This window comes from Mastomys coucha, unplaced genomic scaffold, assembly GCF_008632895.1.
Source record: "Mastomys coucha isolate ucsf_1 unplaced genomic scaffold, UCSF_Mcou_1 pScaffold4, whole genome shotgun sequence".
Classification (NCBI taxonomy): Eukaryota; Metazoa; Chordata; class Mammalia; order Rodentia; family Muridae; genus Mastomys; species Mastomys coucha.
Window position 1 is genome coordinate 41,480,766 of NW_022196910.1, and position 12,187 is coordinate 41,492,952.

Consider the following 12,187-nt stretch of genomic DNA (forward strand, 5'->3'; position numbering starts at 1 on the left):
AAAAAAAAAAAAAAAAAAAAAAAAAAAAAAAAAAAGTAGTTATAAAGTATATAGTTCAAATGAAAGAAATAAAGTTAATAAACCAAACAACTTATGTTCTTAAAAATGGAGACCAGCATGAATGGTCTGCTTGATTTGAAATGCTATAATGGAGAAAAACATACAAGTTCATTGTTTTTTGGAGTAACTTAAATATTTGGAATGCAAATGAGTATCCATCAGTGTCCTTTTCCTAGACCAGTTACAGCTCTTCAGGCTTTGGAATCAATAAGCAACCAGTGAGTACACTGTGTGCCAATGATGCTTATTTGGGAGAAAAAGAGTGTTTGTATTTAAAAGTTAAATAACAATGACCAATATTTGCTAATTGGTTTCATACTATGTCTAAATATATACAATTGAAAGATTCTGAAAATAAGCCCGTGTAGACACTGCAATAATTTTATAGAAATTTATATAGATTATTCTATTCACACACTTTGAGGGCTCCTGTGTTTACTTTAAAAAATTTATCCTTATCATTTTTATTTTTATTGGTTATTTCTTTTATTTACATTTCAAATGTTATCTTTAAAATTTAGGCTGGAAACATAATATTATAGTTGGCAATTCTACATAATTGTTTGACCTATGAGAGTGACATGAAGAAACAAGAAAATTTTAAGAAAGATTAGATAAAGTCAAGTTTGATTCAGAATATCTACTATGAATACTACCAGAAAAGGAAAAAAAAAGATCACTACATCATGTTGAATTTATAGCAAGTTTTAATTAAAGAATAGAAACTGAGGTATGTGCATTAGTTTTCTGGTGGGGAGGGGTTACATGAAGCGTTCACATAAGCTTGGTGGTAAAAGTCTGAACAAAATGGTTGGATCTCTCTGTACATTTTAAGGGGAAACCTATCTCGTGTTTCTATCATGCTTTGCTGGTGCACCAAAGCCCATATCTCTTCAGTAGAGAGTCTCTTTAGTATCTGTCTCTGCTTTAACACAACTCAAATCCTATGTCTTGTGCCTTCTATTCTGTCTTATAAAAAGGCTCTTCACTGGATGAGGGTCTTTCCAATCTAGGATTATGTTATCTTTAGTCCTTTAACACTATCATCTGAGCAAAGACCTCATTACTAATAAGACTATACTTACAAGTAAGGTTTGTAATTTAGAAAGACATCTTCACAGGTCACTTTTCAAACAACCATGGCAGGATGTGTACATGTTTTTAATTCTGCCATTACTACCAGGGAGCTGAAAGATAGTAATCTTTTTATTTTGACATATTTTAAGATATGCTTTAAACAATTTTAATACTCATATCTATTTTGTCATAAGAGTGAGATTAAAATATTATACTGTATTAAAAAGCTAATGTGAATTATTTTCATTTTTTTTATTTTGACATAGAGTAAATCATATATTTTCAAACAATCATAGGCCATATTCACAAGAGGAAAAATTAAAAAGAGTCTATAAGAATTATTTGTTATAGTCAACAGTCATTGTACTGATCCTAATCAATGTATCTGCAACTATAAGTATAATCTACTTGCTCTGAGGAAGAATGTTTAGGAAACTACACATATTTGCACTGGTTATTCAGGTTTTACTAGGTAAAAAATGATAACTTCTATGATAAGGTCCATCTAGATAGCTGTCTCAGTTATCTGTGTAGGGCTATATTTATTTTATATTTATTTGTTTCTGTAATAAACAGGCTACTTAAGTAATACTATTTTGTAATTAATCAATAGGCAAATTTTTGATAAGTGACATGAGGATTCAATAGTATTATGGCTGACATTGGTATAATTAATGTTCAGCAAACAATACTAGCAAAATAAGAAAATTACTATTGTCAGATATGGAGAAAAACCAATTACAGTATAAAGAAAAATTAAATTAAATCAAGTCACCTTCAAAAAGTATAGTTCTGTAAAAATTAAAACACCTTGAATAAATAGTATTGGGTATTTGCCTGGATACATGGTTAGTAATGTATTTTTTAAAAGTTAAATGTCAAGAAAAAGCTCAAGATGTTAAGAAAAGAAAACATAGGAATACTTATTTCTACCTTTAAGTTATAAATTAAAACTAGTAATTAACAAATTCAGACTAAATTTTAAAAAGTGACTAAGAAAATGAATAGAAATATGAATTTTAAAATATAATAAATCCTATTGATAATCCCACTATCCTCTTAAGTAGACTAAAAATACAACCATATTAGTTGATATTCAACTTGGTCAATCATTCAAATGTTATGTGACAGGCTAAATTTTTAGTCAATTATTAATTTATTAATAAATTATTAAAATTATTAAATTCTCCACCTCAGAAGGGAAGGTGGCCCTTTGCTGTGATCCCAAAGATGGAAAAGGAGATGTACATATATCTCCTTTTTGTGAAGTTCTATGTGTTTACAAATGTGCTATCTGATAGTGATTATTGGTATTTGCAAAGATTGATAGAATGACTAAAAGAAATCATAGCAGCATTCTAACTGGGCTCTGTACATTATTTCTCTTCTACCTATGTAGCTGCTACAAAGTACTTGTTTGCTAATATACTCTGATCTTAGAACTCAGTTCCCTTAAACTCTGATGAGGATGCATAATGAGTTAAATAAGACTTTTGCTCACGCAGCAAATAAAACCAAAACAAGCAGATTAACTGGGGAGAAAAAAAATCTTGCAAAACTTTTAAAGGATGCTCTTATGTTCTTTGATTCTGCTCAATCAGCAAAACATTTAAAGAGCTCCAAGAATCTAATCTTGAGAAAGGATGCTGATGAGGAAAACTTTTTTTTTTTGTAAGCACATCATTGTTTACAGTAATTTTTTTCTCCTTGGAATCACTAATATGAATCTTTCCTGGGGATGTGGGGTCAGCTAAAGATCTGCAATGCAGACAGCCTCACCAACACTGCCCCTGGTTATTTCTTCTTCACTTTCTACTTGTGTTGTCTTTATGGGAGAACGTTGACATTATGTTGACATTAGGTAAGTGGCATGTGATGAAGATGTGGCCATTGTATGGTAAGATTGGAGGCATGATATTCTCTTCATCGTTGGATCCCTGGTGCCATTCTAGCATGATGCCTAGAACATGGTAGAGACTCAGAATATATTTAATATATATACATATACATATGCATATATATATATATTCTAAGATATATATCTTAGTCAAGAACTATAATAAATAAATTACATAATATATAACTTATTAATATATAATATATATTATTCCTAGTTAGAGTGGTATATTTATAAGTATGAAAAACATGCAAAAATATTTGATTCTAGAAACATAGGTAAAAGTTAAACATACTGACTATTAATTACATTCCCATTACTCAAATACAGACTTGGGAACCAGGCCCTATGATATCAGAGATGTCACAAAGCAGGATAAAGTACGATAATAATAATTGTGATTCTTAGCCTTAGGAAAATGGAAAACTTGATAATGAGGCATCAATACAGAACATGATTTTGGTGACATCCTGCCTTGGATATGCAATGGAGTGAATGTCCAATAGTCATGCCCATATTCTAAGGCAATATGTTTCCATTTTGCAGCCAACCTTTCTCAGGATGCCTAGCCACTGGGATATCAAATTTCAGGCCACAAAGTTCAAGGAAGGAAAGAGAGAAATCATCCTTTTGTTTTTCATGGATCATATAAGTCAAGTGGGGAAAAAAAAGATGTACTAAAGTTTCACTCTGGGGAATGTTAATGGAAAGCATTTTTGAAATATGCATCCCAAAGAAGCCCGTGTGTTCCTCAATGTATTATTAACATTATTTCAACTTCAATCAATACCTCTGCAAAGACCCATGTTCAAGTGCAATTTTCATACTGAGACTAAATGAGGAGGAAGTATGCACACAGCTCTTTATGATGTGTGTCCCATAATATACAAGGTATGAAGCCAAGACCAACCAGATAAAGTTTTGTTTAGGATATTGATCAACTTCACACATAAGAAAAAAGAATGACTAAAATACAGCCCAGTTTTAAGATGTTGAATATAATTCACTTAAAATATTACCATGCTTAAATTATCATTCTTCCTAGCCCTTTAGAAATAACTGAAGCAATATTTTCTAATATTCTGATATTGTGGCTAAAGAATAAAAGTATAGAGGTCATTGGGAAGTAAAAAGATATATCTTCAGTTATAAAACACTATTAGCTACTTGGTAAATTAGTGTTCTAAGTAAAACACTTAAATGCAAGTAAGAAAATTATAGACAATTTAAAATTAATGTATGAGCTGCGTATCTTGTAATATAAAATAGACCACAAATAGTTATACATTTCAAAGGGTAGTGAATAAAGACAAAATTAAGAATCATAATAAGGTTCCTGCATAATTACAGGATGTCAGCTTTTAGAAATTGTACTTTTTTATATGCGTCTATCTGCAGATGTAGATATGTCTTTATAAGTAGGAAAGGCTTTCAATTTTTAACTGAAATAAATTTATGACATGAAAAATAATGATTTTCATGAACACAGGTAGAGAAATAAAGCTAATTTAAGAACCCAGTGAGCACTAAGTTTCAAGGGCTATGATCACACCACAGTTAAGCCCAACTACTCAGTGTTGCTATCTTTCAATCCCTGTTCTTGATCATCTCTCTGCTACATGGGCTTCCTGTTTAGATAATCCTTTTCATTTCTCATGAAAGCAATTTCTTCTGTACAATAATTTGGCATTCTTCAAAAGTGATATATTCAGACCTAAGGAGTAAGAGAACCTGTGAATTATGTCACAAGAACCAAGTTCCAAAATACTTTTTCATTTTATAAAAGTGATTCTATTACTTCTACCACCTAAAGAGAAAATAATTATCACCTATGTTTTATCTTCCAATGGGGCATGGCACTGCAATGACAAAGAGAATTTTAAATATTGGTGATGATATTTGTGAAATATGACTTGGGGGTCTTAAAGGAAGGTCCATGCTATGATATAGTGTCATTTTGATCATTGATTATAGTGGTATTTGGCATAAAAGTTGGGAACACCATGAAAAATTCCTTCACATTGCTTTAAAGAATCACTGTCTAGTTTGTATTCTTATTATTTAAAAAAATATTTGTATGTATGCATACAAGTACATGAGTGTGTGTATGTAATACACACATACACACACACAAAGGCACACACATTGCAGAAAAGAATCATAGTACTCCTTTATATGTGTCTACCTACAGATGAAACTATGTCTTTATAATTAGGAAAGGCTTTAGATTTTTACTGAAACAAATTTATAATATAAAAAGCTCATACATTTCTGAGTCATTACATTAGAATTAAAGCCTTGGAGAAGAGGGAAGAATGACATAGCATCTGTGGCTACTCTGAATCCCAGTGCCAACATATCCCTCAAGTAGTTAGTTAGATGTGTCCTAAATATTCCCAGAACAATGCAGATCATTCCCATGGCTCTGGGTTGCTCACCAATACTTGATGTCAAGACCCTGTTGCTGAAGACATCACATATTTCTATCAAAGAACTAGGGGAAATCAAGATGGCCAGGAACCTTTCTCCCTGATAGATATCTTTAATATTAGGATGTTCAATATAGGAAGCTGTGGAGGAAAGTTACCCACAGCCATATTGAGATATGAATACTGTGAATTACAGTTATGACTGGAATGGGATATTCCCATGACTGCAGTAGTGGCATAAATGTTAATGGATAGCTAGCCACACTCTGATTATCTTTAAGACCTGATCTAGAGCTCGCTTCGGCAGCACATATACTAAAATTGGAACGATACAGAGAAGATTAGCATGGCCCCTGCACAAGGATGACACACAAATTTGTGAAGCGTGCCATATTTTTTTTAAAAAAACAAACAAACAAACAAAAAAAGACCTGATCTATAGGATGATACACTTATGTGTTACTATTAATCTGACCAAGAACCCATAGTCGGGAAGCTTATAAGCCTCAGAACATTATTTTTCTAAATATACACAGTACAAAATTACCCTCTAATTTTATACGTCTACACACATAAATTAGTGCATATCTTGAACCTCATCAGAGAAGCATATTTGGATGGTGTGCATAGTGGATAGTGCTTAGCACATTCACAACTGATGAAACTGCAGAGAATAAGTGCCAGGAGAGTACTTGGGCACAAATAAGACACACATTAACACACCACACACACACACTAACACACACAAATACACAGACACACAGAGAGAAAGAGAGAGAGAGAGAGAGAGAGAGAGAGAGAGAGAATCTTGAAGAGGCAGAAATATTTTTAAGAACCAGATGTCTAGGAGGACCTAAGAAAAGGAAACAGAGTCAGTAGACATGACATGAATATTTCTATTCTGAACTTACAGCAGCTGTGGCTGACTGTATACGCGACTCTACATTCTGGCACGGAAAGAGAAAAGGCACATGAATCCACATCATTTGCTATGGAGTTATTAACAGTTGGTGACTTTAGCAAGAAAAAAAAAAGTCAGTTCTCTTTATGGATAAGGGCCCTGCTAGATCTTCTCCCTCCAGAGAATGACCTCTCTTGAGTCAGTAAATAGGAATAACAAGTTGGATCCAGGGGTTATTTAAAAAGTAAAGTTGGGCGTGGTGGCACATACTTTAATCCCAGCACTCAGAAGGCAGAGACAGGCAGAGCTCTGTGAGTTCAAGGTCAGCTTTTACAAAGACAGTTCAAGAAAGACCAGCATTACAGAGAAACCCTGTCTTGAAATCCAAAAAAATAAAAAATAAAATAAAATAAAATAATGCATAAAGTTGGGAGAGATGCAGAAGGGTGGGGTTGGTCTGGTTGAAGTAGGAGCCTGATTATGATCAAAATTCATTTCATTCAATTTTCAAACAATAAAAGTTCACCAAAAAGAAAACAATTATATTGTTAAATGTCTAATAATAAGTACAATGAAAATGTGCTTTTTAGAGTCTACTGGTTGCATTTGGAGTGTCTGAAGGTACCATATTTTGAGATGCATGTTTACAATATACTGTGAGTTAAATCTTTGAAATTATTTAAATGTCTATTGATAGAAATTGTTGTATGCCATCTTAAACATACTTCACAGGACATGGAGGCACAGAGCTGGAGCTTAGAGAATATTTTTGTCACTTTTCCTTCCTCAATAATGCTCAGAAATTTTTAACTCTTTCATTCGACTACTGGCTTTCATCACAACATTTTAAAATTAATTTTGATAGTTTTATTACTATACAATAATGTCTTGATTCTCACAGGTAATAGATCACTCATTGGTGACACTTGCTTGAGCTTTGATTTTAATTGTCTGTGACTGTTTTTGAAATTTGGTCTCCACCTCTAGTAGTTTAAATGATAATGACCCCCATAGGCTCATGTATTTGAATGCTTTGTCCCTGATTGGTAGGAATTTTGTGGAATGAGGATTGGCCTTTTTGGAGGAGGTATGTCACTGGAAGTGGGTTCTGCCCCCTCCAAAAGCCACCCCATTTCCATTTAACTATCTCTGCCACCTACATGTGGATCAAGATGTAAGCTCTTGGCTACTACCTCAGTGCTGTGCCTACTTGCCTGCTGCCACGATCCCCACCAAGATGTTCATGGATACTCACCTTCTGAAAATGTGGGTCTCAAATATTGTTTTTTATAACTTTCCTTGTTCATATTGTTTGGTTGTAGCAGTTAAAAAGTAGCTAAGATACTCCATTAGACTTTGTGGTTTATAACATAGGACCATGCACTGTCAATACAGGCCAAGTGAGAGAGTCTAGCATCAAACCAATGAAAACTGCTATATTCCAAGAGTCTAACAGAGTATCCAGCAAATAGGAGCTCCTCAAAATACACTTACTGAGTGTAGCAACACCTACCCTTGTGTTAAATGACCAAATGGTACCATAATTAAGCTAGAATAAGGAACATGTATGGTTTATATTCACATAGTAGGTGTAAAGATTTGAAATAACCACTGAGGCTTTGGGAAACCTCCTCACTTCAGAAGCATAGCTGAGATCCTAAGAGTCTGATTGACTTGTCTAAAACTCACATTTATCAGTGTAAAACCAGGGGCAAACTGTAATTCCTTAACTCAGTTCTCTGGTGGTCAGGGCAGCCATGTGCTTATCATTCTATATCTAAACTCCCTGTTCTATTCACTCTTCTACAAAACAGGTATGTTGCTAAGCTCACACTGTTCTGGCTAAACAGTCTGACTAGAGAAAACCTTCAAATCTATGAATGTAATGTTTGGTACAATATATGATAAGTATATTTAGTACAATATATGATATGTCCTAAAGGAACAGGACCAGAAGTTCCTAAATCTCATGGACTGTAAGATAAAGTGAGTCCTTGTTTTAGAGGTAGATAATATACAGGATTTTTCTTAAACATACCTTTGTTTTTATATGCATGGGTGTTCTGCCTGAATGTCTGTGCATGGGTGCCAGATCCCCTAGAACTGGAGATTCAGAGAGTTGTGAGCTATCATGTGGGTTTTCAGGATTTTCTTGGGCCCTCTGAAAGAATAGTCAGTGCTCTTAACAACTGAACCATCTCCTCAGCCCCCCCAAAATGTTAAAATCAATTTATTTAAAGTATAATACAAAGAGTCCTTTTTCCTTTCATATTTATATTTTAGTAAATCTCAAGAACTGGTGGACAGTTGTGAAATAGAGAGATAAATGGCATAAGTTTCTATGTTTGTAGTATGAGAAATAATAAGGTATGACTAATGGGGTTCCATGTGTCATAAAGGGCATCAAATTGTCATGAAGAAGAAAGGAAAAGTAATATTTATGTGGAGACCTAGATGGGCAATGTTTTTTAAAGAAATGGAAAAGAATAAATGTTCTCTTGTTCCTAATTTATAATAACTTTGATAGTATTTTTTTCTCTATCACCTTTTGTAAACCCCAAACTTAAAAAATATAGGCTTAACCCTGAACACATTCAATAAATGTCACTATCTCTGATTTCACCATTTAAAATTCACATTAACCATCACACAGAGGCATATTATGACAAAGACTGTTTTTGTTTTGTTTTGTTGTTTTGTTTGTTTGTCTTTATTTCATCTGAAAGTTGGGTGCCTGAAGGTTGGAGGACATTCTCTTACTGACCTCTTCTAGCCTGAGTGGTTGATCAGATAGATTATTGGCATCAGATTATCTGACCATGAAGCTAAGGGAGTTTGCCAAGGGTTTCTAAGTGGAATAACTTCAGTCTGATCACAAATGTCCTTTACTCTGGGGACTTCTCTTTGCTTACACCAGCAATTTACAGTGTATCTCCCAGAGCTACTGCACTACCATTACTTGGGATCGTCTTATATATACACACTATTAGACCATACTCTACCAACTAGACCCACAATGTACAGATGTGGTACCCAGTAAAACTGAGGCCCTCATCTGTGGATGCTGCCTGTTGAAGCTTAGAGCTACCAACTCTTCATCCAGTTACTTATATCTGCTACTGCAGACAGAACTTAACATACATTGTACTGCTTTTAGTTTTTCAATGCTTAAACCATTTTTGAAAAATTATTTATGGCAATTTGATCTACAAAGCAACAAATGTAGTAGGAGTAAGAAAGAGGCTGAAAGGAGCAGGTAGCCCCATCCTTCTACCGATCATCTTGACAAGTTGCAAAACTTCTACAGGACCTGTATTTTGCTTGGGCATAATTAAAAGTAAGATTTTACACAAAGTCTGGCAGTCTCTGAAATGTGACAAGCATTAAAGGTAAAGTAAATGTAGATTGATGACCAATATTAATAACATATTAGTGACATTATGAATAATTACAGAAGTAGTGAAGTTTCTGAATTAACCTCACAAAATTTCAGAGAGGCTTCTCTAGTTCCTTTCTTTCTTTCTTCCTCTCTTTCTTTCTTTCTTTTTTCAAAAGGAATTTTAAAGTCATTCCAGTTCAATAGAATTTGTCTATGGAAAGGGTATGACTTTGTATGTGAGAGTACATTTGTGCATTATGTATAGATACACATGTGTAGAGCAGTGGTCTATTCAGGCAATTTAGGCTCAGTTAAGTAACAGGCCTAGAACCCTGGAGCCCCAGTGGGCAGTTTCTGCCTGCAGGTGGTGGAAGGAGTTTGGCTATAACTCCTGAGTCTTTGGCTCCTGTTTCAGTCACAACCTCTCACAGCTGCTCCCGCAGGAGATGTGTGCTCTATCAGGTAGACAATGCCCCAAGCTCCCAGCATTCTAGCTGGACCCTACCTCCAGTCATCTGACCACAGCCAGACATAGCCCCACAGATAGCCATGCCCCATACAATATAAAGGGCTGTTCACTCCCTCCTCTTCTCTCTTGCTCTTTGTTCTTCTCTTGACCTTTTCCTCCCCTCTCTTGCTCTTTGTTCTTCTCTTGACCTCTTTCCTCTCTTGGCTTCTCTCCCTCTCTCTTGCCCTGTTTTCTTCTCTTGCTTCCTTCTTTCCTTTCTCTCTTTCCTTCTCTTTTCTCCTTCCTCTCCTTTCTTTCTCTCTAAATGACCAGCCTATTTTCTCTTTCCTATAATAAAATATCTCATTTATACATTGCCTCCTTTTTTACTAACACACCCTGCCACAGGTATCAGCAGCAGAGAGCCTCAGCCATTGGCCTCAGCAGGAGAGAGACACAGGCCCAGATATACAGGCCCCACACTCATGTATGCGTATGTGTGTGTGCATGTATATGTCTCTTTGTGTATGTATGTGTGTGTATATATGTTTGTTTGTATGTATATGTGCATATGTGTGTGTATATGTGTGTCTGTGTATATGTGTCTGATGTGTTTTTGTGTGTCTGTGTGTCTATGGAAGCCAGAGAATAACATGAGGTGTTGTTGCTCAGGAGCTGCCCACCTTGGTTTTTGAGACAAAGCCTCTTACTTTACCAGAGCTCACCATATAAGCTAGGTTGGTTGACCAGTAATTTCCAAAGAATCACACAGATCATAGTTTCTCCAGTACTGGGATTATAGAAAGATGTTATCACACATAAAGATTCGATGAATAGAATCCATGTGCTTGAAAAGTCCTCCATTGACTGAGCTATTTCCCCAGCCCCATTTTAAAGTATGTTTTTAAATTAGAGGTAAGGTGTCAGTCTCTATTTTACATGTTGGAAAAGGGTAATGCCATCTACTGAGTAAACCTTTCATATGAAGATATCTGAGCCTTTCTCAGATTCTCTACAGGAAAAGAGACATCAAGGGAATATGTATTATAGAGGGGATTTACTAGATTGCCTTACACTGTATGGACTGTGTACTCCAACAGTGTTAATGTGAACTAACCATCATCACACTCAGAGTGAGATTAAAGCTTGTGTTGTGGCCTCTAATGCTATTTGAAAAAAAAAATAGTGTGGGCACACATGCAATTTCTATTTAGCTTAAATCTATTACTGAAAAAATTTATGATTGCTATGTGGCCAATGGTATAAACTCCATGCACGCTAGCACAGACTGTCAAGTAGAAATTAATCTGTAGTAGCAGGGTATGCTCTATACTTAATTCAGTGAAACTTCTATCTCTTATCTATTTATCAGCAAATGAGAGAAACTGCTTTCTATCTCTGGTTTATGTTTGTAATATATTAATATTAAAAAGACTGGTCTTTCTTATTTTTTTTTCTTTATTTTATTTTTAGGTGTGAAATTTCCAGGTCTTAGGAACTCTCCCCTAGTTCATATTTTCAAGATCTTTTTTATCATTTGTATTGTTCTCTACTGAAGGCTTGGAAATTTGTCTCTTTGAACTGTGGCACCCGGCTGAACTTAGCCTGCAAATTGCAACCTAACAAGACCTGAATGTAACTCAATCCATTTTTATGCATGACATCACCATTACAATTCGACACATTGTAGCATTTGAATATTTTAAAAGGAATCAGAATGTCGACTCATTCAATTTATCACCCATGTTAAGTCCTGAATTTTTCTCTCTGCTGCCATTATCTCCAGCTATTCATGGCACTTTCTGTTTCCATTATCCTCCTTGCACTGACATTCACATCTGTTCCATTTGTCTGATTCCAGTGGCTCTGATTTGCCCATCTAATCTGCCTAATGTGTCAAGATGCTGCAAAAGCTCTGCAGCGCCCCCTAGGATATGTGAACCTCACGACTTCTGGATTCATTGTTCTGGGCTTTCAGAATAAACACACACCTTCG

At 34.9% G+C, this 12,187-nt stretch overlaps 1 protein-coding gene and 1 non-coding gene across 5 annotated transcripts in view; one reads left to right on the forward strand and one right to left on the reverse strand.

The window, feature by feature from the left end:
• The window catches only part of Trhde (thyrotropin releasing hormone degrading enzyme), a 392,302-nt gene that overhangs the window by 26,788 nt on the left and 353,327 nt on the right, over positions 1-12,187 (reverse strand). The window lies entirely within an intron of this gene.
• Positions 5,755-5,861, forward strand: LOC116076650. The gene has a single exon (XR_004113049.1). It is a non-coding gene; the product is annotated as a U6 spliceosomal RNA (small nuclear RNA).